At 40.3% G+C, this 22,428-nt stretch overlaps 1 non-coding gene across 16 annotated transcripts in view; it reads right to left on the reverse strand.

Moving 5' to 3' along the window:
* Positions 1 to 22,428, reverse strand: part of LOC101080505 — a 64,518-nt gene continuing 42,090 nt past the window's right edge. For 5 of the 16 annotated variants that reach the window (XR_006598104.1, XR_006598125.1, XR_006598127.1 and 2 more), the window contains 4 exons: positions 17,516 to 17,561; positions 11,060 to 11,547; positions 8,775 to 8,909; positions 1 to 705 (listed from right to left, as the gene is read on the reverse strand). This is a non-coding gene — a transcript (uncharacterized LOC101080505). Of the gene's footprint in view, positions 706 to 8,774; positions 8,942 to 9,430; positions 9,614 to 11,059; positions 11,548 to 17,515; positions 17,562 to 22,428 lie in introns of all 16 variants that reach the window. The other 11 variants (XR_006598126.1, XR_006598133.1, XR_006598116.1 and 8 more) reach the window with 11 other exon arrangements.

The raw sequence follows: 22,428 nt of genomic DNA on the forward strand, positions 1-22,428 counted from the left end.
TTTCTGTGAGTCATAGCATTTTAATTTTTTCTAATTAGATGTGATTACTATTCTTCCTCACAGCAGGATGGCAAAGAAGTGTAAAAAACACATACATAAGGGGGAAAATGACACAAAGGAAAACTAAGGACGTCGTTAGTAAATAAGAGAGCTTTTCTGTTCTCAGGTGGCAGTGGCCATTCCCTTGGTGGGAAAAATGGACACTGTGACAAAGCATGGTGGGTAATTATTCTCTTTTTAAAATATTCTTTTGCAACATGTGGATCAAGGTCCAAGGACAGAAATCATTTCCAAGTGGAGAACAAAATAATGTCAGAGTTCACACATTTTGATTAGGGTTATTCAGCTGATCAGAATAAATTGTCTTCTAAATATTACGAATCATGTAGTTTTTCACCAAATAGTCTTCTCTTTCTTCTATCTGTACCTTCTGGTAAATGAAAACCAGACCATTCTATAGAAATCAAAGAAGACACCTTCCAAATCCAAAAGAATCAAAGATGCGAAGTTCTAACTGCAACGTTGAGAAATGTTCCCCTAAATATCCATCACAGAAGCAAAAGGTACATGAAAGATTCCAGATGCCCTCATTCTTCATTTAATGATGTGTTTTATCAAAATTATTTATTCACATAGAGAAATTCTTTACACATATGTTCTTTTGCGGGTGAGTTCAGCAAGGAGTACTTTCTTCCCATGTAGGTTCTGCAAAATCAGTTGTGAAAGTAGGTTAATTGGTAAAATTAGGTTCAGACAACACAAACGTAAGGAATTATTTCACAATTGCACAGTCTGCTTGTCATACAAATCATACAATTCTTTTGTGGAAAATGATCTGTTTTGATACCCGGATTAATTACTTAAGCTGTCTACACTGATCAAATCAACTGGAAAACGTTCATTTTAATTCTCTTCTTCCCTTTATGTTCTGCAGAGAACAGAAAAAGTCAATAAACCAAAATAGTTACGTTTTACTAATTAATTTTATAAAGATTCACCTTTTAAATGCTGTTTTATGCGGTTCAATCTGCATGACATGAAATTGGAAATTTTATATGAATATATTTCACAACATAAGAGAATAATCCCCCAGGTCATTATTTTATTCCCAAATTTATGGCTCCCAAACTCAGATAAATCCTGGACAGGCAACAAAGATTACCCAGATTACCAAAGTTTTCCTAATTGGCAATTCATAACTTCCAGCTGCTCTGAACAAAACCTATCACCCATTGAAATGTTGACATTTTCTGCCTCATTAAAATCTTCTGCAATATTCTGTGTGAATAGATTGTTCAATTAGCCATTATTTCTGAAGATATACAGAGAGGTGATAAATGATTAGGACGCCAAATACAATTTGTGGTGTCAAAGCAAGCCTATTTTTACTGTATCCAGTATATTCATTATTAGACCACATTGGACTCAGATCATGACGGTCAGGTAGTTTGTTATCCCATGGAACACGTTACATTTTGTACCTTAAAATGGAATTTTGTTATGGTTTTGGCTTTCCTTCCCATGAAATCATCATTCTCTTTTACATATTTTCACAATTACTAAAGAATTTTAAGCATTTTTTTCCAAGTAAGCTCTAGGCCCAACATGGGGCCTGCACTCACAACCCAACATCAAGAGTCTCATGCTTTCCTGACTGAGCCAGCCAGTCTCCCCCATGTTAAGGATCTTCTATAACCAAATTAGCAGATCTTCTTACAAATCCCTTGATAAAATTTTAGTGAGTTCAATATAATTTACTTTTATGTTGGGCAAAATCTGTACAATAATGAGTGACTGCATTTTTTGTGCACCCACCGTATGGATCTCATCACTGTAGAGATAGATGTGCATAAAAGATAAAGATCACTAATTAGTAATTTCTGGATTTGGGGTCTATGCTGTAAAATGTAAGAGAGAATTTGCCAGAATAAAAAAAGGAATTACACTTAATGGGAGTCTGACTCACACAACTCCAACCTGTTTTTTATCCATTAAAAAAAAATTTCATTATATATCAAAATTAATAAAATCAACATAAAATTACATTTTGTAGAGAAGTATCTGTTTTCAGCTACCATAAAGTCACAGCCCTTGGCATGATGGTACATATGATACAAGGGTAAAATATGTCCACAATATTTAAGGTTTGTATAGTTAGGTTTTTTTTTCTTTTCTGATGACTAAAATACTACAATTGTTATACAGTCAGAGAGCGCATTAAGCCATAATATATTCCATATTTACATAGTATGTTTAGGGGCTCTAAGGATTTCTGACAGGGAGACTATTCCACATTTGCTAATGTTTTACTTCACTAACTTCTAATCTTATTTAAGAGCAACATAACTACAATAATTTTTGTAGTGATATGTATTTGTCACTTCGATTTTTTTCCACCAAATTCTTGGAGTTCCTTTAACCCATCCTCTTGGGGAGGGGTTAATGTAGGACTCTAAGGAAACAACATGGACAATATTACAATAAAAAGAATATGAAATCTAAATTACTGGGTTCAGGTGGTCTCTTCTTGAGTCCGGTTCTACTAATAAAGTCAAATAAGCCATAAAGATTCACCTTTCCTCAACATTTTCTTCATGGTCTGTAACAGGAACATAATAATATTTCTTACAGGGGTGCCTGGGTGGCTCAGTTGGTTAAGCATCCATCTTCAGCTCAGGTCATGATCTCACAGTTCGTCGGTTCCAGCCCCGCATGGAGCTGCCAGCTCAGAGCCTGGAGCCTGCTTCAGATTCTGTGTGTGTCTCTCTCTCTCACTCTGCCCCTCCCCTGCTTGTGTGCGTGCTCTTTCAAAAATAAATAAGCATTTCTAATAAAATAAAATTAAAAAATAATATTTCTTACAACGCAATACAAATATAATTCTATTGACATGTAAAAATAAATTTTTGCTGATACTTTTAGATGAAATCCATCTATTCCAGACAGAAGAGTATTTGTGCTTTACTCCATTCTAATGGCAACCAGTGTATTGTAACGGCATTTGGACATACCCGGATATTTAAAGGCGAGGCTAATTTTCATACGTGGCTTTAGAAAACCATTTCTTCATAACTTTCAGTACCAGATCACCTTCCACATGTTTTCATTACCTATGTTTAAGATCTAAGGTCATGACTATCAAAGCCAGTGCCTGGTTGCTATATTGTGCTCCCTTGATATTTCATCTACAAATAACCCACCTTTCTCCTTTCTACGGGTCTGTACTGTAAAGCAATGCAGCATAGAGTGTATTGAACTCCATGATACAACAGACTGCTCCACAAAGCCAAACCCTGAGTTCTCCTTATAAGGAAGTTCTCTCCCTGAACATTCCCTTTGCTGTTAAACCTGGAAGTCCCAACCTCCGGTGCAGACGCTGATCAGCTTGCACAGAGTTATACTTTGGATTCAGGTAGCCATATTTTGTGAGGCCATCCCTGCTCTACCAATGTCTCATCTGGCATCTTCAAAACTTTACAGCTTTATTGAGGTATAATGGACACATAAAACACTGCATATATTTAAAGACCATAATTTGATTAGTTTTGACATATGTATACACTCGTGAGATCATCACCACCCTTAGGATGAACATTGTCTATCATACCCACGGTTTCTTTGAGCCCCTTTTCTATCAATCTTTACTGCCCTTCCACGACTCCCCCCAACCCCACCCCAGGCAACCAATGATCTGCTTTACATCACATGGACTAATTTTCATTCTCTAAAATTATATATAAGTGGAATCATATGATACGTAATCATTTTTGTAGGTAGGCACTTAGCTTCTTTCACACAACATAATTATTTAGAGACTCATTTATAATGTTGTGTATTTTAAAAGTTCACTGTTTTGGGGGTGCCTGGGTGGCTCAGTCATTTAAGCAACTAACTCTTGATTTCAGCTCAGGGCATGATCTCTGCGTTCGTGAGACTGAGCCCAGAGTCAGGCTCTGCACTGACAGTGTGGAGCGTGCTCAAGATTCTCTCTTCCTCTCTCTCTGAGCTACCCCCCACCCCCACTCAGTCGTATGCTCTCCCTCTCTCTCTCTCAAAATTAATAAACATTTTTTAACTGTTGAAAAAAATAAAAGTTCACTCTTTTTAAATCATTGATTATTTTTCCATCATATGGATATACCACAAGACATTTATCCATTTACCTCCTGATGGGTATATGGGTTGTTTCCAGTTTTTAGCTATTAAAAATTAAAGCTGCAGGGTGCCTGGGTGACTCAGTCAGTTAAGCGTCCAACTCTTGGTTTCGGCTCAGGTCACAAACTCATGGTTAATGGGTTTGAGCCTTGCATCAGGCAGCATGCTGTTGGTACAGAGCCTGCTTGGGATTCTCTCTCTCCCTGTCTCTCTGCCCCTTCCCCGCTCTCTCTCTCTCTCTCTCTCTCTCTCTCTCTCTCTGTCCCTCTCCCCAAAATAAATAAATAAACTTAAATTTAAAAAAATTACAGTTCCTATGAACATTTATGCAAATCTTCATGCAGTCAAATGTTTTCATTTCTCTTGGATAAATGCTTAGGAGTAGAATATCTGTGTCATCTAGTAGGTATGCTTTTTGCTTTTCAAGAAATTGGCAAACTTTTTTTTCCGAAATGGTTCACCATTTACATCCCCATCTGGGTGTATGAGAATTTCAGTTCTTTCGGGTCATTACCCACTCTTAAAATAGTGTTTTAATATTAGGGATTCTAGAAGCTTTATATGAACAACTCTTTGGGGTTTTAATTTACATTTCCATAAAGAACTCTGAATATTGAGCAACCTATAAAGTATTAATATGATATCCATATATCTTCTTCAGTAAAGTAGTCAAATCTTTTAGCGATTTTTAAATTAGGTTTTTGTCATATTAATTTTGAATTGTAAGTGTTCTCTACATAGCCTAAATGTAAGCCCTTGGTCAAATACCTATTTTAAAAACATTTTTCCCAACGACTTGTCTTTTTATTTCTGTAAAAGTGTCCTATAAAGAACAATGTTTTAGTTTCAGTGAAGTTCTATTTAATCACTTTTTTCTACAGTTCATGCATTTGGTGTTCAGTGTAACATATCCTGGCCAAATCTAAGCCAATCTGGCTTTCTGTTGCTTAATGTTAGTATGTCACATATTATCTTATCCTTTTACTTTTAGCCTATTTGTGCCTTTACACTTAAAATGTGTGTCTTGTAGGCAGACTGCATTTTAACTTTTAATTTTAATTTTAAAGACTTGCTTTTTAAATTTAATATATGGCTCTATGCCCTTTAATTGGACTGTCCAGCCATATGCATATTACATAGCTATTGATAGGATTGTGGTTAACACGACTATCTTGCTTATTATTTTTTATGTGCCCCACTTACTTTTTGTTCCATTTTCTCTCCTGTTCAGTCTTCTTTGGATAAAATATTTTTATTATCCCATTTTATCTCCTTTATTGATCTAACAGCTATACCTTATGGACTTGTTTTTGTTTATTGGTTTGTTTTGTTTTTTTAGTGGATGCCTTGGAGATTTTACTGTATCTCTTTAACTTACCGTAGTCTACTTTCAATAAAAGGACCTTACCATGATTCACTTACATTCCTCTTGAGCAATGACTCGTCTCCCAGCCTCTGCTCTCTTATAGTCAAGAGAACAAACACGCTTCTATGTACTTCTGCATACATTATAAATTCCAAAATTCAGCCCTGTTAATTTTATTTTTTTAATGTTTATTTCTGGGAGAGAGAAACTGAGTGTGAGCGGGGGAGGGGCAGAGAGAGAGGGAGCCACAGAATCCGAAGCAGGCTCCAGGGTCCCAGCTGTCAGCCTGATGAGGGGCTCGAACCCATGAACCACAAGATCATGACCACAAGATCATGACCTGAGCAGAAGTCAGACGCCCAACCCACTGAACCATCCAGGCACCCCTCAGCCTTGTTAATTTTAAACACTGCACTATATTGTAAAGAGATTTGTAAAATGAAACAAAAACACAGCTTTTATATCATTGTATCATTTCCAGTGCTAGTCCTTCCTTTATGTAAACTGGGATTTGTATCTGGTAACATTTTTCTTCTGTCCAAAGGATTACCTTTACCATTTTTAGAGTAAAAGTCTAACAGTAATTAACACATTCAGCTTTTGTATGTCTGAAGGAGGCTCTGTTTCTTCTTCCTTTTGAAAGATACTTTCACTGGACATAGAATTCTAGGTTGACATGTTTTTGTTTGTTTAAATATCTCAAAAAGGTTGCTGTATTTTTTTCTGGCTTCTGTTATGAAAAAATTGGCTCTTGTTCTTACCCTTGTGCTCTGTACACAATGTATCTTTTCTTAAGTGTTTTTAAGATTTTCTCCTTGTGACTGGTTATAAACAATTTGAATAGAAATTTTATGGTGCAGTTTCATTTTTGGTTTTATCCATAGTAACAACCTGCTGAAATTTTTGGACCTCTGAGTTTATTACCTTTATCAACTTTAGAAAAATTCTGGCCACTGTTTTTTAACTAATAAACTTTATTTTGGGGAGAAGTTTTAGGTTCACGGCAAAATTGAGAAGCAAATGAAGAAACATCCCACATAGCCTCCTGTTCATTCCCCCACTATGGACTTGCCACACCAGATTGCTACATTTGTTGCAATCAGTGAATCCACACTGACACATGGTTATCATTCAAAGCTTACTGTCAGAGTTTAATCTTCACTGTAGTATCACTCAAAATAGTTTCACTGCCCTAAAAATCCCCTTTGTTATGCTAGTTTATTCCTTCCTAGGATGGAACCACTGATGACCACTCATCTTTTTACTGTCTCCACAGTTTTGCCTTTTCTAGAATACCATATAACTGGAATCATATAGTATGTAGCCTTTCAGAGTGACTTCTTTCACTTAGAAATACACATTTAGTTTTTTTTCCCATGTCTGGCTTGATAGGTCATTTCTTTTTAGCTGAATAATATTCCATTGCCTGGAGGTACCACAGTTTATTTATCAATTCATCTATTTTCCAGTTTGGGGAAATTGTAAATAAAGCTTCTATAATCATCTCTGTGCAGGGTTTTGTGTGGAAATAAGTTTTCGTTCATCTGGATAAACATCAGGGAGTGCAGTTGCTGGATTGTATGGTAAGAATATGTTCAGTTTTGTAAGAAACTGCCAAACTGTCTTCTAAAGTGATTGCACCATTTTTTTCATTCCCACCAGAAGTGAATGAGAATTTGCATTATTCCACATCCTCATCAGCATTTGTTGTTGCCATTTTGGGGGGTTCTAACCATTGGTTGGTGTGCATGTTGAATGTCTTTTCATATGCTTACTTCCCATCTGTATATCTTCTTGGGGGAGGTGTCTGTTCATCTCCTTTGCCCATTTTTAAATCCGGTTGCTCAGTTTCTTAGAGTTGAGTTCTATGAGTTCTTTGTGTATTTTGAATAACAGTCCTTTATCATTTGTGTCTTTTAGAGATGTTTTCTCCTAGTCTGTGGCTTGTCTTCTCATTCTTTAGAGTCATTATTTTTCAAATAGTTTTCCTGTACTAACCCCCTCTGTTTGGGGAATTCTCTGTTACATTTACCTTAAAACACCTGAAGTCATTCCAGAGCTGATATGGTTCACCTTTTATTTTTTAAGTTTTTTTGAATGCTTATTTTATTTTTGAGAGAGACAGAGCATGAGCAGGGAAGGGGCAGAAAGAGAGGGACACACAGAATCTGAAGCAGGCTCCAGGCCCTGAGCTGTCAGCACAGAGCTGGATGCAGGGCTCGAACTCACAAACTGTGAGATCATGACCTGAGCTGAAGTCAGACACTTAACCGACTAAGCCACCCAGGTGCCCCATCTTTTGTTTATTTTTAAGTTTAGATGGTTTCTTTTCTTCTTTCATGTCCTCATATCCACTTATCTTTTCCTCAACAATGTGTGATCTGCAGTTAATCTACTATTAGTTTCATCTAGTGTACTTTTCATCTCAGACTTTGTATTTATCTAAAAGTTTGAGTAGCCCCTTTTTCATATCTTCCATATATTTCTTTCCTATGGTCATTCTTTCCTCCACCTTCTTGAATATATGGAGTCTATTTATAATAAATCTTAATCTCTGTGCCTATTTTTATACTGTGTCATCTTTCTCTCTTTCTGTTAATTTTTCTCCTCATTACAGGCTGCCTTTCCTTGTTTCTTTGCCTGACAAGTAATTTTAGATGAGAGGCCAAACTTTGCAAATTTCATCTTATTGAGTGTTGGGTATTTTTCCATACCTTTAAATATTCTTGAGTTTTATCCCAAGGTGCGGCTAAGTTACTAATAAACAGTTTAAGCCTTTCAAGGTTCTACTTCAAGCTTTGTTGGGTGAAACCACAACAGCTTTTAGTCTAGAACCGACTCTGATGTCCACACAATATAGGGTTTCTATAAGCTATCTAGAAAAACACGAGGCCTTCCTCGCCCTGTGCAAGCTTTGTGAGTTGTTCAATCTTCCCTTTCCAGTAGTTATTTCCCTGTCCTCAAATAGTCTCCTCAGATGCATGCACTGATCACTATCAGCTGAGGACTCAGGGTGAGCTGGGAGCCTTGAGATCTCCAGAGCTCGCTCTCAGTGCCCCTCTCATGTGGGGAGCAGCTGTCTCTTCTCCAATATTCTTCCCTGCAAATTTCAGCCACCTGGGCTTAACAAAATTTTGAAGTCTATCTCTCCTAACTCAGGGAGACTTCTGGACTCTATCTATCTTCCCCCTCCCTGTGCTATGGCATGGAAACTCTATCTAGGAAGGAAGGTAGGACAATCATAGATACTTACCTTGTTTGTTTCTCCTCTATTGTGGATCAGTATCCTGTGCTGCCTGGTGTCCTGTTTCTGCAACCCATTGTTTGAATTATTTTTCTAGATTTGGTTATTTAACGTGGATGGGCAAATGCAGTCTCCATTGCTCCACTGGGGACAGAAGCAGAATTCTGTCATTTTTACTGTAATGTAAAAACAATCTCTGTTATTTATTTGCCCCTCATAACAAGGCTTGGCAGGGAGGCTGAAGGACACTAGAACAGCTCCTCAGACTTAGAGGAGCTTAGGGTCTTAGGAGCTTAGAAGACCTTAGGGTCTTCGGGTGGTCCCAGAAGCCAGAGTCTGCAGTTGTCCCAACACCAAAGATCCTAACCAAAAGCAGTCACTTGGAGGTGGTTCTCATCAAAAAGTGCTCACACAGTCAACCTGCAGAACACTCAGTGCAGCTAACTCACTGGTGCTGTGAAATCAAGCAAGAGGAAATTGCTAAAAGTGGGGTTAGGATAGGCAGTGTGTTGGGGGAACAGACAGAGCAAAGCACACTGGCTTCCAGGCCAGGACGGCCACCAAGATAGCCTCCGGCACCCTCACTTCTGCTGAGAAAGGCTTTGCATGCCCGACCTGAAGCCCAGCACCCACCCGCCTTTCCTGCTTCGGGAGGCACTAATTACCCTTTGCCTTCTCCCATCAGGATATAGAAACACTGGGCCTTGCTTGCCAGTACATCTTGTGGATGAGGAAAAACAGGACTGGAGGCTGTCTGCCTCTTTATCTGGTAACAAATCAAGAGCTGATGCTGTCGTGACACACAGAGACTTATTCCTTTCATCACCATTGCATTCGTCTATTAATTACTTTTCAAATGATACACGTGAATTGTCCAAAATGCAAAGAAAGATAAAGCTTAACATTAGAGGCATCCTCAGACACACACACACACACACACACACACACACACACACATTGCTCAGATATTGTTCTATAGACTTCCTGTCTTACACTGGAATATGTATGGTCTCACAAATATATAGGTGTGTATTTCTGTGTGTGTGTGTGTGTACTTTTTGAATTTTTTCGCTCACCTTGCTTTCTGACTATTTAAATAATTGCACAGTACAACATTCGTTGACAGGCATAACAAAATATACTTAAATGTTCCTCAATAATGAAATATTTCAGGTGTTGAAAAATTTTGAGCATCATCAAATTGTTCTATACACTTTTAAATGTCAAATTATATCGGATAAAATTTTCTATGCATTTTTTGTTAGACTATGCAAACTTCTACCTTTTGGTTGCTAGGCTTTCAGCGTAGCACCATGAGTTAATATTCATATATCCTGAAGAGGTGACAGGGAGTGTGTGTGTGTGTATGCGTGTGTGTGTGACCACGGCCAGATCACTGCTACATGAGTTACTGCACATCTATGAGTTTTAGGCAACTGCCGTCTCCTTAGCTGGCATAAGTTGTGGAGTTATAAAAGGCTTCACTCACCAAAATATCTCCTCTTGATTGGTCTGTCAGAAATTTCCAATTTTCCTGTCACTCCATAAAGACCTTCTAAAGGTGCTCTGCATTTTAACTAGACTAAAATAGACTTTTACTTGAGAAGAGTAACATTATCAGAGATTAGTCTCTCAAATTATTCCATTAGCACCCATTATCATTGCAAAGAATGCAGGGTCCTGAGGGGATGGGACTTAAGATTAGACAAGCTGTGATTGGCAGCAGAAGGACTGAGGTGTATGGCGAGGATGTTGACATGTTAGGGGCATCTATGTGGTCAAGTGACCATGGCTTTCAGCCTGAGCATCAGTAGAAGGACTTCTCAAAATATCGTCATGATTCATGTTCACAGCAGCATCGAAGGGCTATGTCCAAAGGCCATGTGCCACCTCTGTCTGCAGGAGTCTGGCCAGGAGAGGACTTGAGATTGAGAAGGTGAAGGAGTCCATTTTTATTCTTTTCTACATCCTCCCACAGTGCATGTATCCTGGCTCTAGAAAGCAAACCATTAAGGCTTTTCTCAACAGCCAGAGAGCCAAGCAACTCTCAAGTGGTGTTAGAACGTATCAGAACAGGGGCCCCTGAGTCCCTCCGTTGGCAAAGCTTCTGAGTCTTGACTTCGACTCAGGTCATGATCTCACGGTTTGTAAGTTTGAGCCCCACATCGGGCTCTGCACTGACAGTGCGAAGCCTGCTTGGGATTTTCTCTCTCCCTCTGCCCCTTCCCCACTTGCTCTCTATCTCTCTCTCTCTAAATAAAAGATAATAATAATAATATAAACTTAGAACATACCAGAACATACACAGGTGGATGTGACGAGCAAATCTCCATCTTCCATTCAGACCAGGAGAATAGGGTCATTTGTGTCTTACAAAACGAGTTCTGCTATTACACAAAGAATAGTTAGTAACGATAACACAATCTCAGAGCAACTTGGTCTCAGAAATGTTTATCAAATATGTTTTATGATCCTGAGTACACAATGAAAAAGTCCGATGTATGAATCGTTTCTCTTCCACCTAGAGAAGAAACACTAATGAAGCAGGGGTCAAATATTGATATGCCTGCAGTCACAAAACCCTAGACCCTTTCCCAGTTCATCTCACCAGTAATTTATTCACCGCTGTCAACTGCAGAAAGGGCAAACTCCTCACCGCCACGACCTTCCCTCTTTCCTCTCAAGTTCTTCTCGCAAAACTATTCAGTATCTCTTATTTGGCGATTCTGCTGCAGAGTGCCCACACAAAACTTCCAGACTGGTGAGGCTGCACCGACATCCGCTTAATTTTGAGCAAAGAATACGAACAAATTATGTGGCTATTTTGGCATCTTACGGGTATTGTTGCTGTATGTTAATTCCACTATTCCATCCCTTCTTAGGAATCAAAAGCGGACACAAGACAGAAAGGGAAGAGAGGTGGAAATAAAACAGAAAGGTTTTTCAGCTCACCATCTTAAGAGTCACTAGCACTATGTGCGAAACATTGTGGCGCAAAAAAGTTTAAAATTCTTAGCTAGAAAACAACTATGTTGAACTAGTTAATAGTTGTACTGTAGTGCCTGAGCACACATGCTATGGAATCCGACTGGCCAAATTAACTGGCTCCACATCTCACCAGCTGGGCGACCTTGACCAGTCACTTCACTTCTCTGCGCCTCGGCTGGCCAATCAGTAAAATGGGATGACAATAGTACCTCCCTCACAAGGATTGTGAAAATTAAATCATATAAGTAAAACCCATTAGAAATGGGTCAGACTCGGGGCGCCTGGGTGGCTCAGTTGGTTAAGCATCCGACTTCGGCTCAGGTCATGATCTCACAGTTTGTGAGTTTGAGCCTCATGTCGGGCTCTGTGCTGACAGCTGGGAGCTTGGAGCCTGCTTTCAGATTCTGTGTCTCCTTCTCTCTCTTCCCCTCCCTAACTTGTGCTCTGTCTCTCTATATCTCTCAAAATATAAATAAATGTAAAAAAATTTTTAAAAAAAGAAATGGGTCAGACTCACGGAAAGAGCTTTATAAATGGTAGCTGCTGCCATTATTATATTTATTATTATTATTATTATTATTATTGAGTCAGGAACTGAAAGGTGTGAAAACGATGAGAGAAACATAAAACATGGTCTCTGTTCCCAAGGACCTTCAATCCTACGAGGAATAAAAGCCCCACTGAGGCAACAGTGAGGGAACAAAAGGGCCATCGTTTGTACTTCTCATGACCAGTTCAATAAAAGCTCCAGGAAGGGCAGGCTCAGCCTGACCCACCCCTGCAGTCATAGGATTCTTGGAAGGGCATGCCCACAATTCAGGCCTTGAAGAATGAACAGGATTTCAAAAGTTGCTCTAGGCTTGCCCTTGGACATGTGGTCCCCAGATGTGTTTTGTTTGGCTTATGCAGGACTTTTAATACATTTTAATTAGTTGCCAACATTTAAAATTAGATCATCCTCCACCCTGCTTCAGCCATTTAATTACCTGCCTGGTTCTTGTCATGAGTTGAGTTTGCAACCCCTAATCTATGGACTTAACACCCATTCTTATTGTCATGAGTAACTATAAGCTTTGGTAAACATATTAGAATGATTTATTTTCTTCATATAACTGCGCCATGCATAACAGCAAGGGTTCATAAAAGTTCTTTTCTTTTTAAAAGTAGTTCTTTCTTCTTAGAAATGGATTTCTAACCAGGCCAGCTTGGACCAGATTTCAGGAAGAATTATAAAATGCATTATGATTTCTTCAACTGTTTTGTCTCTATTGTTCCTTTTTTATTGGGCTATTGGATTAGAGCTTAATGAGCTATCTTTTACAGGCAAAGAAAGCATAGGACCTTGCAGTGCACGGGGAGAACCTATAACTCACTTGAAAACATTGATAACACGGCAAAAACTTCCTAAGAGACCAAGTCCTGATTTGACCTTGGTTGGAGCTAAAAGGGCTGCCAGGATGCATTTGGGAAAGGAAGGAGAAACACCAAAGCTTATGCCTACATGCTATTCTGACCACCTCCTATTCATCCTGTTGGTGAAGTAGGGATCCCAGGCCCTAAAAGGTATGAGATGGTCAAATGCACAGTCCCCAGTAATGGCAGTGGGTCACTTACAATACTCCCAGCCTGGGGGAGGAGGGCACTACACGGCATGCAAGGCCCACATGGGAGTTGCATGCAAGGCCCACATGGCAAGATGAACCAGCAGGGGCCATGAGACGTAGGCTCTGTAGTGGCAAGAGCGGGAGGTGACCCCTGGTCCCTACAGAAGGATGGAATTGTCTTGGTAATTTTGCTGGCCTGCAGAAAAGTGAACCTATTAGGTTGAGGTCCAGGTGGGGGACAGTGAGGCCAGATGATAGGGAACTACCCAGTGTGAGATTTCTCACTTGTTGGGGACAGACCTGAGGAAAGCAGGGAACTCCCAGCGAGGCTCTGGTGGGGGGGGGGGGGAGGCTCAGAGACATCAAAGCAATGCATGGAATTTCAGGCTTTCCAATGTGCATGAGAACATTTAAAAATATTTATTCTGATGGTTTCAATTTTTTTTTACATTTATTTACTTTTGAGAGAGCTCACGAGTGGAAGAAGGACAGAGAGAGGGAGACTGAGGATCTGAAGAAGGCTCCGTGTGCTGTCAGCACAGAGCCCAATGCAGGGCTCACACTCACAAACCATGAGATCATGACCTGAGTCAAAATCAAGAGTTGGCCACTTAAGTGACTAAGCCACCCAAGTGCCCCTATCTTGATATTCTAAAATCATGTACAGAACAGTATAAGTTTCTAACTAGTGGTTTTCATGCACTGATTATATTTCTTTTTTTTTTTTTTACGTGTATTTATTTTTGAGAGACAGAGACCGAGCATGAGCGGGGGAAGGGCAGAGAGCGAGGCAGACACAGAATCCAAAGCAGGCTCCAGGCTCTGAGCTGTCAGCACAGAGCCCAGTGCTGGACTTGAACTCGTGAACTGCAAGATCATGACCTGAGCTGAAGTCGGACGCTTAACTGACTGAGCCACCCAGGTGCCCTGTGACTATTATCTCTTTTAGTATCAAGGTGTTGGATCTCAAACACACTTTTTTGATGGGCTATCATACACAGCTCTTTCCCTGTTTACAATATTGTAATATGAATGCATCCTTTCTATAATTGTGTATCAGATCAAGTCAGACCATGCCTCATCAGGGCTTCTCTTTTATTTTTCCCACAGGCCACGCTGGGTAAGTTCAAAGATACAGGTTCCACTGCCCAAACCTCCATTTTCAATCATTGTTCGTTATAATTCCTTATAACATTTCCTTCAAAATCACCTTGGTTTCACTACTTTAAAATTGCCTTTTTAGGATCTACAGAAGATGATTCACACTCACATCATGGCTACCTGAAAATCTGACATTCTCCACAGAGAAGTAACACATGTCCTCCATGCCCGCCCAGAGGGAAAAATATAAAGGAATACAGCATTCCCTTCACTATGAGAGATTTGGGGGGCTTTTTTCCAGTATTTTTTTGAAAAATTGGCCAAGCCTATGTCAGTTGTCTTATTAGTCTTAAATGCTATTAATGGTATAATGCCAGTCACATCTCCCTGTCAGATCTGAGGCAATTCATTGTATCGAAAAATCCTTTTTCTATCCTATTTTACCGTAACATGCTTCAACTTGGCTATCTTTCCTTACTGTCTGACAGATGTATGTACTTTCTTCTCTGAAGTAATGTGAGTCCGAGGATATGCCTCTGCCTCTTCACTGTGAAGTATGAGGCCTACCTTCCTCCCTGTCCCTCATTTCTAGTGACTTCCTTGATCGTCAGCTTGTCAGTCCTGCTGTCTGTGTGTCCAGCATCTCCAGGTATAGCAGCTTCCTATCTTCTCCAGGCTGACTCCACTCTTCTTGGTGGGGTTGTGTCTGACTACAGCACATTTTCTCAGCTCATGTTCTGCAGAGCAGGGGAGACCAGGCGCTGGAACAGACCTCACAGGGTCCAGGCAACATAAACTGCCTCACAGCCAGGTCCTCAGAAAGAGAACTCAAGAGGAGACTAGGTATAAGTGGCTTTGTTCCAACCACCCTAGAGTTCACATCCATAGACCAGAGGAACCTGTGTACTCTGAAAATTCCGGGACCATTTTCTCACATCACCACTGGATTCAACTTCCCTTCCTGGTCTACAGAGGAATGTAGAGGCAAAAGTTATGCCCACCATTCAGCTGGGGAGAAAGAAGACACCATACAGGTTGGTCTCACCAACAACAAGCTATCCAATTTTGGTAAAGGAAAGAGTAGCCATTTTTCTATTTCACAACTGGAGGTGGTCAAGTTCTCCCAGTGTGTGACATTACGCATTTGGATAACTTCTTGAAGAACACCTTGATGTGCTTCAATCTGTGCCTCCTGCTGTGACTCACTCTGGGAGGCTTAGTGGAAACAGTGTAGCATAGCCACTTTGTGTTCTGTGTATCATCTTCCAGATTTCTCTTTTGCTTTGCCCATCAGTCTCTTCTCCTCTTGAGAAGCTGAGAGAACAACTAATCTCCACAAACTGTCTAAGGGATTACAAGTTATGTCTCCCCCACTTTTCCTAACCTGCCACGCTGCCATGAACCCTCCATGGGAGATGGCTGCTATTAAGGTCTACGCTGTGCACAAGACATCCAAGTAAGACCCAGGATAAGTACTATAGAGTCGCGTACCAGTGACTTTCTTTTCCCGGTAACAAGTTACTATGGTATGGACTATATTTACATACTTTATCCCAGCCTGAGATAGCTCCCTCCATGCCACATTCAACTGCCAAACATCTGTCAAGAGCGTCTTCCCATAGTAGAGGTTAAATAGCTCTTCATTCAGGTGAACTGCTTATCTAAAAATGGGCTTTTGTCCATACAATTATAACACAGCCTTACCATAAATGTTTTTCAAGCTGAAAATACTTGTATCCACCCTTCCTACATCAGTCCCCTAATGGCCAAGACAGTGGACAACAGTGATCTCCAACAAATCTGGAACAAAAACTGGGGGTCGTATATTTAAATCTCATTCAACATTAAAAAAAATTTTTTTTAGGGGCGCCTGGGTGGCGCAGTCGGTTAAGCGTCCAACTTCAGCCAGGTCACGATCTCGCGGTCCGTGAGTTCGAGCCCCGCGTCGGGCTCTGGGCTGATGGCTCAGAGCCTGGAGCCTGTTTCCGATTCTGTGTCTCCCTCTCTCTCTGCCCCTCCCCCATTCATGCTCTGTCTCTCTCTGTCCCAAAAATAAATAAACGTTGAAAAAAAAAATTAAAAATAATTTTTTTAATGTTTATTTATTTTTGAGAGAGATGGAGACAGAATGGAAGTAGGTTAGGGGCAGAGAGAGAGGGAAACACAGATTCCAAAGCAGGCTCCAGGCTCTGAGCTGTCAGCACAGAGCCTGACGTGGGGCTCGAATTTGTCAACTGCGAGATCATGATCTGAGCTGAAGTCAGACGCTCAACCAACTGAGCCACCCAGGTGCCCCTCATTCAGCATTTTAATTATTGATGCCCTCTTTTTTTTTTTTTCTGTTTTAACCAGGGCAGTTTACTGTAACTCATGTGATACTTTCCAAAGCACCGCACTGATAATCTGGATGTGGTTTAAAACCCAGAAATTTTCCAAAGTAAACTTCAGGAGTTCATTCATCTCCCGATCTCTATATCACCCCCTTCTCACTCGCCTTTGAAGAGAAATTTCATGTCTGTAAAACCAAGAATAACGATTAGCAAACTCAGTCACTCTTGTCACATTGATATATTTATGGCCAAATAAATTTATTTTTAAACTAATTTTGACTTATTCTGATATAGTCATCACTGCTTGTCAATAAGTGGTAATATATACGGCTTTCACACATTCATAAAGATTTCAGTGTTGTTAAATTTTAGAGCGAGAGCTTGATACTGGGAGAGAAATTTTTTTTCGATGAGGGACAAGGATTCCATATGCTAAAAATGACCTTTCATTTCACAATAGGGCTCAGGCCAGGACTCTCTAGTCACACTTTGTACATCAGGTTGGAGGAATGAGATCAGACTCGAGGCCCAAGGGCAATGGCGTCATTCCTGCAGGATTTGAAAGGCCGGGACTAAGAATCCAGATAGAAAGCTCATGAGGACACAACAGGATAAATAACAAGGGGATGGAGTGGATAAGGAAGGTGGTGACACAAGTCCCCGGGGCCCTATTGTCTATCCCTTCAAAAACCTACTATCATATTAGAGTTCACCAAAAACCCCCTACCTGCACCGGGTCCACGTTCACACTGCATCTCACCTCAGTCTGGCAGCTGAGAGGAAGAAATGAAGTACAGTAAAACCTTGGTTTGTGAGCATAATTCATTCTGGAAACATGCCTGTAATCCAAACCACTCGTATATCAAAGTGGATTGCATGAACTGTTGGCTCAGTTGTGATCATGTGACATTCAGCATCATGTAAGACTTGTATTGCAAGACATCACTCATTTATCCAGTTAAAATTTATTAGAAACGCTTGCTCGTCCTCTGGAACACTCACCAAACTAGTTACTCAATCCAAGGTTTTACACATGTTGGTGGTACTGGAGCCCCTTCCAAGTTCCCCAGAGGACCCCTAAGGCAAATGAGAAACTACGATCCTGCACCCCACACCCCACACACCAGTGGGCACTTCTTGGAGGACAAAGACTGCTTGCTCCCCAACTTTTGATTTCTCCCATTGTCTGCCACACTTTTCTCTCGAAAAAGTCAAAGTCATGGATTTATTCTTTCTATTCTTCATTTTCCAGTTTTATTGAGATATAATTGACATGTAATACTGAAAGCCATGTTTTTTAACTCCTCTTCCCTTTTTTTAAAAAAAATATTATTCCTGGGGTACCTGGGTGGCTCAGTTGACTAAGCATCTGACTCTTGATTTCTGCTCTAGTCACGATGTTATGGTTTGTGAGTTCAAGTCCTGTGTCGGGCTCTGCACTGGCAGTGCAGAGCCTGCTTGGGATTCTCTCTCTCCCTCTCTCTGCCCCTCCCCCATTCACATGTCTGTGCTCTCTCCCTCTCTCTCTCAAAATAAATAAATAAATGAAATTTTGAAAGAGGTAAAAAATATTTATCATTCCTCTTTCATGGAATTGCACTTTTTCCTTTTGAGGCAAAGTCACTTCTGAACCAAACTGGACAAACCACACATGACTTAAACATATGTTTTCCAAGGAGTTTTATTCTGTTCTCTGAGAAATTTAGCACCACTCTGCCGTCCTAAGTGGCATCAGAATACACTTTCACTACGGAACTGTCAGAATATAATACAGCCTGCAATAAAATCTAATCGGTAAATAAAGTAACAAAACCACTTCCTTTTCACAGGGGCAGCACAGTCATATTTTAACACGTACTTCTGATGCAAGATCCTAATATCTTACTAAATACATTTATTTGCAGTTTGTACGCCTTATGCCCAGACCAGTGCATTATTTGAGTTTAGCTATAGTTTTTGTTAACATTTTAATCAAACTCATAAATAAAAGGGAGAAATCTGGCCAGTTGGGAAGGAGCCGAAGTAGAAGAGTATGCACAGCACATCTCGGTGATTTCTCTGGAATATACTAAAATATTGCCAAAGAATTGTGGGTTTCAGCAAGTAGACTGTTAACAATTACTCAATATTAAGGGGGTGACTTTCAAGATGGGGATTTTTCTCTCTTTGTTTTCTGCTATAAATGCGTATGTTTTTTCTTTGACTCCCAACTTTGTTGACTCAGCTTCTGAAGCCGTATCATCAACAATTTATCTTTCCTTGGGCTGCACTATGTTTGTAAATCTTTCAACTCAGTCTATTTCCTGAGGTGGCTCTGTGCATCTCTTGCTTTGTTCAAGGGACACAACCGCATTCATTTTGTGCATGAAGCAAACAAACAAAACACGGGATGGGGGTCTGTTCTCTTCTAAAAGGTCACATTACATCTTGGTTCAATAAAATGAAGACAGTTCTTTTTGAATAATAATTTTGCCCTGCATATTAGATTTGGAACATTCTTACAAATAATAAGAAAAGAATACAGTAATGAAAATAAATATATCTCAAACACCATAAAAAAATGTCAATGGAAGCCTTATCTTTGTTTTCCATATATACCCTTGTAAGAAAGGCATTAAACCCACAGGGTTCTTCTTATAAGCCATCAGTGGAAATTACATGTAGCCAAGGGGTAGGTACCCATTAAGATCTAGAAGAATTCATGCTGTAGTTGCTGACCCCATGCATGTTCTATGGCAAAGATGGTCTTCAAAATTTCGGGGTTGACAGCTATTGCTTAGATAATTTTTTAATCATTTTGATAGTTACAGTTTCTGTCATTAGTAGGGCAAACTGACAAATTATCAGTGACATATTTACCCTATCAGTGGTATCCCCTCGCTGCCAAGATTGTGGAAAACATACTTGATCAGCAACATGCATAAAATGTACTAGTTCACCATCTGGTTGTTTGGGCTCAAACTGGAGAGGTTTTTTTTGTTTGTTTGAACTAGGTAGGGTTGAAACTGTTTCTGGTTCGGTGAAATTTCACAAAAGTAAATTTTCTATGGCATGTTAATCTAATAGTTTCCGCACGGAAGACTGTGTTGCTCTCCATCAAGAAGGAAGTGAATCCTGTGTATATGGCAGCTCTCAGATTTTCTGGGGTAGGGGTAGCCTGAGTCACGAGGAAAACCATGTACCATCCCAAAAGTCCATTCCCACAAAGCTATGACGGGCTCTAAACATGTCAACCATGCATATGAATCACATCACATTTGCAATCTTATAAGCGTGTATTCTTTCCCTAGACTAAAGCCACTTGCCAGCAGTAATAATATTAATAACTTTCAGACAAGTTACATATCAAGTAAAATGATTTGCATGCACTACTGAATAGCTTAATGCCCAAGTTTTAGGTATTCTGAAAGTCTGATATGTCACACTGGAAGAATATGGAACACATTGTCCACTTAAAATAGAAGCAAAGTATAGCAGTTATTAGCACGGACAGTCAAGCCAGAATTCCTAGGTTTGAATCTTAGTTCTGTCATTATCCATGTGTCCTTGGGCCAGTTACTTAACCCGTCTTTGCCTAAGTTTTATCATCTATAAAATAATTATATTAACAAAACCTTCCTGAAAAGGTTGCTTTGAGGAGTAAATGAGAAAATATACATAAGGCACTTAGAACAATTTTCTAGCATTTAATAAGTACTATGTACACGATAGATGCTATTGTCACTATTATTACTAATGTCGTCACAAGTAAAGGAACGTTATCTATACGTCACTTTGCTATTTTGGACAGAACTTTTTCACATGAATCACATTGTTCAGATGGACCATATCCTCTCTTCTGGTGGGTGCTCCTTGGGGTACTTTTTTTTTTCAGACAGATCGAGAGAGAGAGCATGAGCAGGGGAGGGGCAGAGGGAGAGAGAGAGAGAGAGAGAGAGAGAGAGAGAGAGAGAATCTTAAACAGGCTCCATGCTCAGCATGGAGCACACTGTGGGGATCATGACCTGAGCCAGAATCAAGAGTTGAACACTAAACTGGCTGAGCCACCCAGGTGCCCCCATGTCTTCCCTCCTCTTAAACTCAATATCGATGACACACATTAATTCTAGGCCCTGCCATACCCACCACATCTTCTGGAAGAACTGCCAGTACACCCAGGTACCACAATCTTGGCTCTCCCAGGTTTGTACGGAGCCAAACACAGCCCCCTCCTAGGAATGCAAACTGTGGTATAAGGAGAGAATCAGGGGATCCTTAGCAGCTGAGAGATTTTATCAGGAAAGGACACAGTTACAATGGGGCCATGAGGCATCAGAGGGGGCATATACATGGAAGATATAACACAAGTAGGGAAAGAAGCCTAAGAGGAAGAGAAATCTAGAGTGGCAGGCAAAGCAGTCCATGAGAAGTGGGGAGAGAAGTAGCAGAGGGAGAAGAGGGAACAGACAGCAATTACAAGGACTGAAGAATGTCTCTTAATGACCTTCCCATAGCAGCCTGCCCACCTTACTCTTACCAAGGCCTGACATTTTGATTTCACTTATGGTTCCTTTTTCTTTTTTTTTTTTTTAATTTTTTAATTTTTATTGATTTTTGAGAGAGACACAGAGTGCAAACAGGAGAGGGGTAGACAAAGAGGGAGACCCAGAATCCGAAGCAGGCTCCAGGCTCTGAGCTGTCAGAACAGAGCCAGACACAGGGCTCGAACTCACAAGCTGTGAGATCATGAACTAAGCCGAAGTTGGAGGCTTAACCGACTGAACCACCCAGGTGTGCCTCCTTTTTTTTCCTTAAATTTACTTATTTATTTTGAGAGAGAGACTGTGCAAGCACAAACGGGGTAAGGGCAGAGAGAGGGAGAGAGAGAATCCCAAACAGGTTCCAGGTTGTCAGCACAGAGCCTGATGTGAGGCTAGAACTCACCAACCTTGAGATCATGACCTGAGCCAAAATCAAGAGTTGGACACTTAATTGACTGAGCCAACCAGGTGCCCCAATTTTACAAACAATTTCAAATGCTCATTCCTGATCTCCCCAATGGGCATCCTTGCCAGTGGGGTTATTTGAGGCAGGTTTCCAGCAAAGGAAGGTGTCATTAACTTTATTTTCTTATTTTCTGTATTTTTGATTCTCTGATCTCTAAGGCCTTGCTGTTACATGAGGGACTTCCCCTCCCTGGGCTGCAGATGCCTTGGGAGTGCACATCAAAGAGGCTGGGGACACCAAAGTGTGAATTCATGATTTCTGGTTATGAGAAGCAGAAAACGTTTTGCAGAAGGGGTGGTATTTGAGATATATTTTGGATGATAGGGAGAATGTGGACATGTGGACGTATGCTGCATGATGGGACAGGGAGAAAGTCCAGCACAGGGAGTAGCCTGAGCACAGGTAGGGACAAAGAGAATGACAGCAGTTTGGAAGCCTGATTACATGAAAAGAGCAGAGGAGGCAAAGCCTGGGGGAAAGGTTGGAGCTGAGTTCACATTCATGTTCCCTGAAAGATTAGCCCTTTGTGATGGCTGTAACAGTTAGAGTAGGTGCTATTAACTGAATTGTATTCCCTCAAAATCCTTATATTGAAGCCCTAATCCCTAATGTGATGGTATCTGGAGATAGAGCTCTTTAGGAGGAAATACAAGA

This window comes from Felis catus, chromosome A1, assembly GCF_018350175.1.
Source record: "Felis catus isolate Fca126 chromosome A1, F.catus_Fca126_mat1.0, whole genome shotgun sequence".
Taxonomy (NCBI): Eukaryota; Metazoa; Chordata; class Mammalia; order Carnivora; family Felidae; genus Felis; species Felis catus.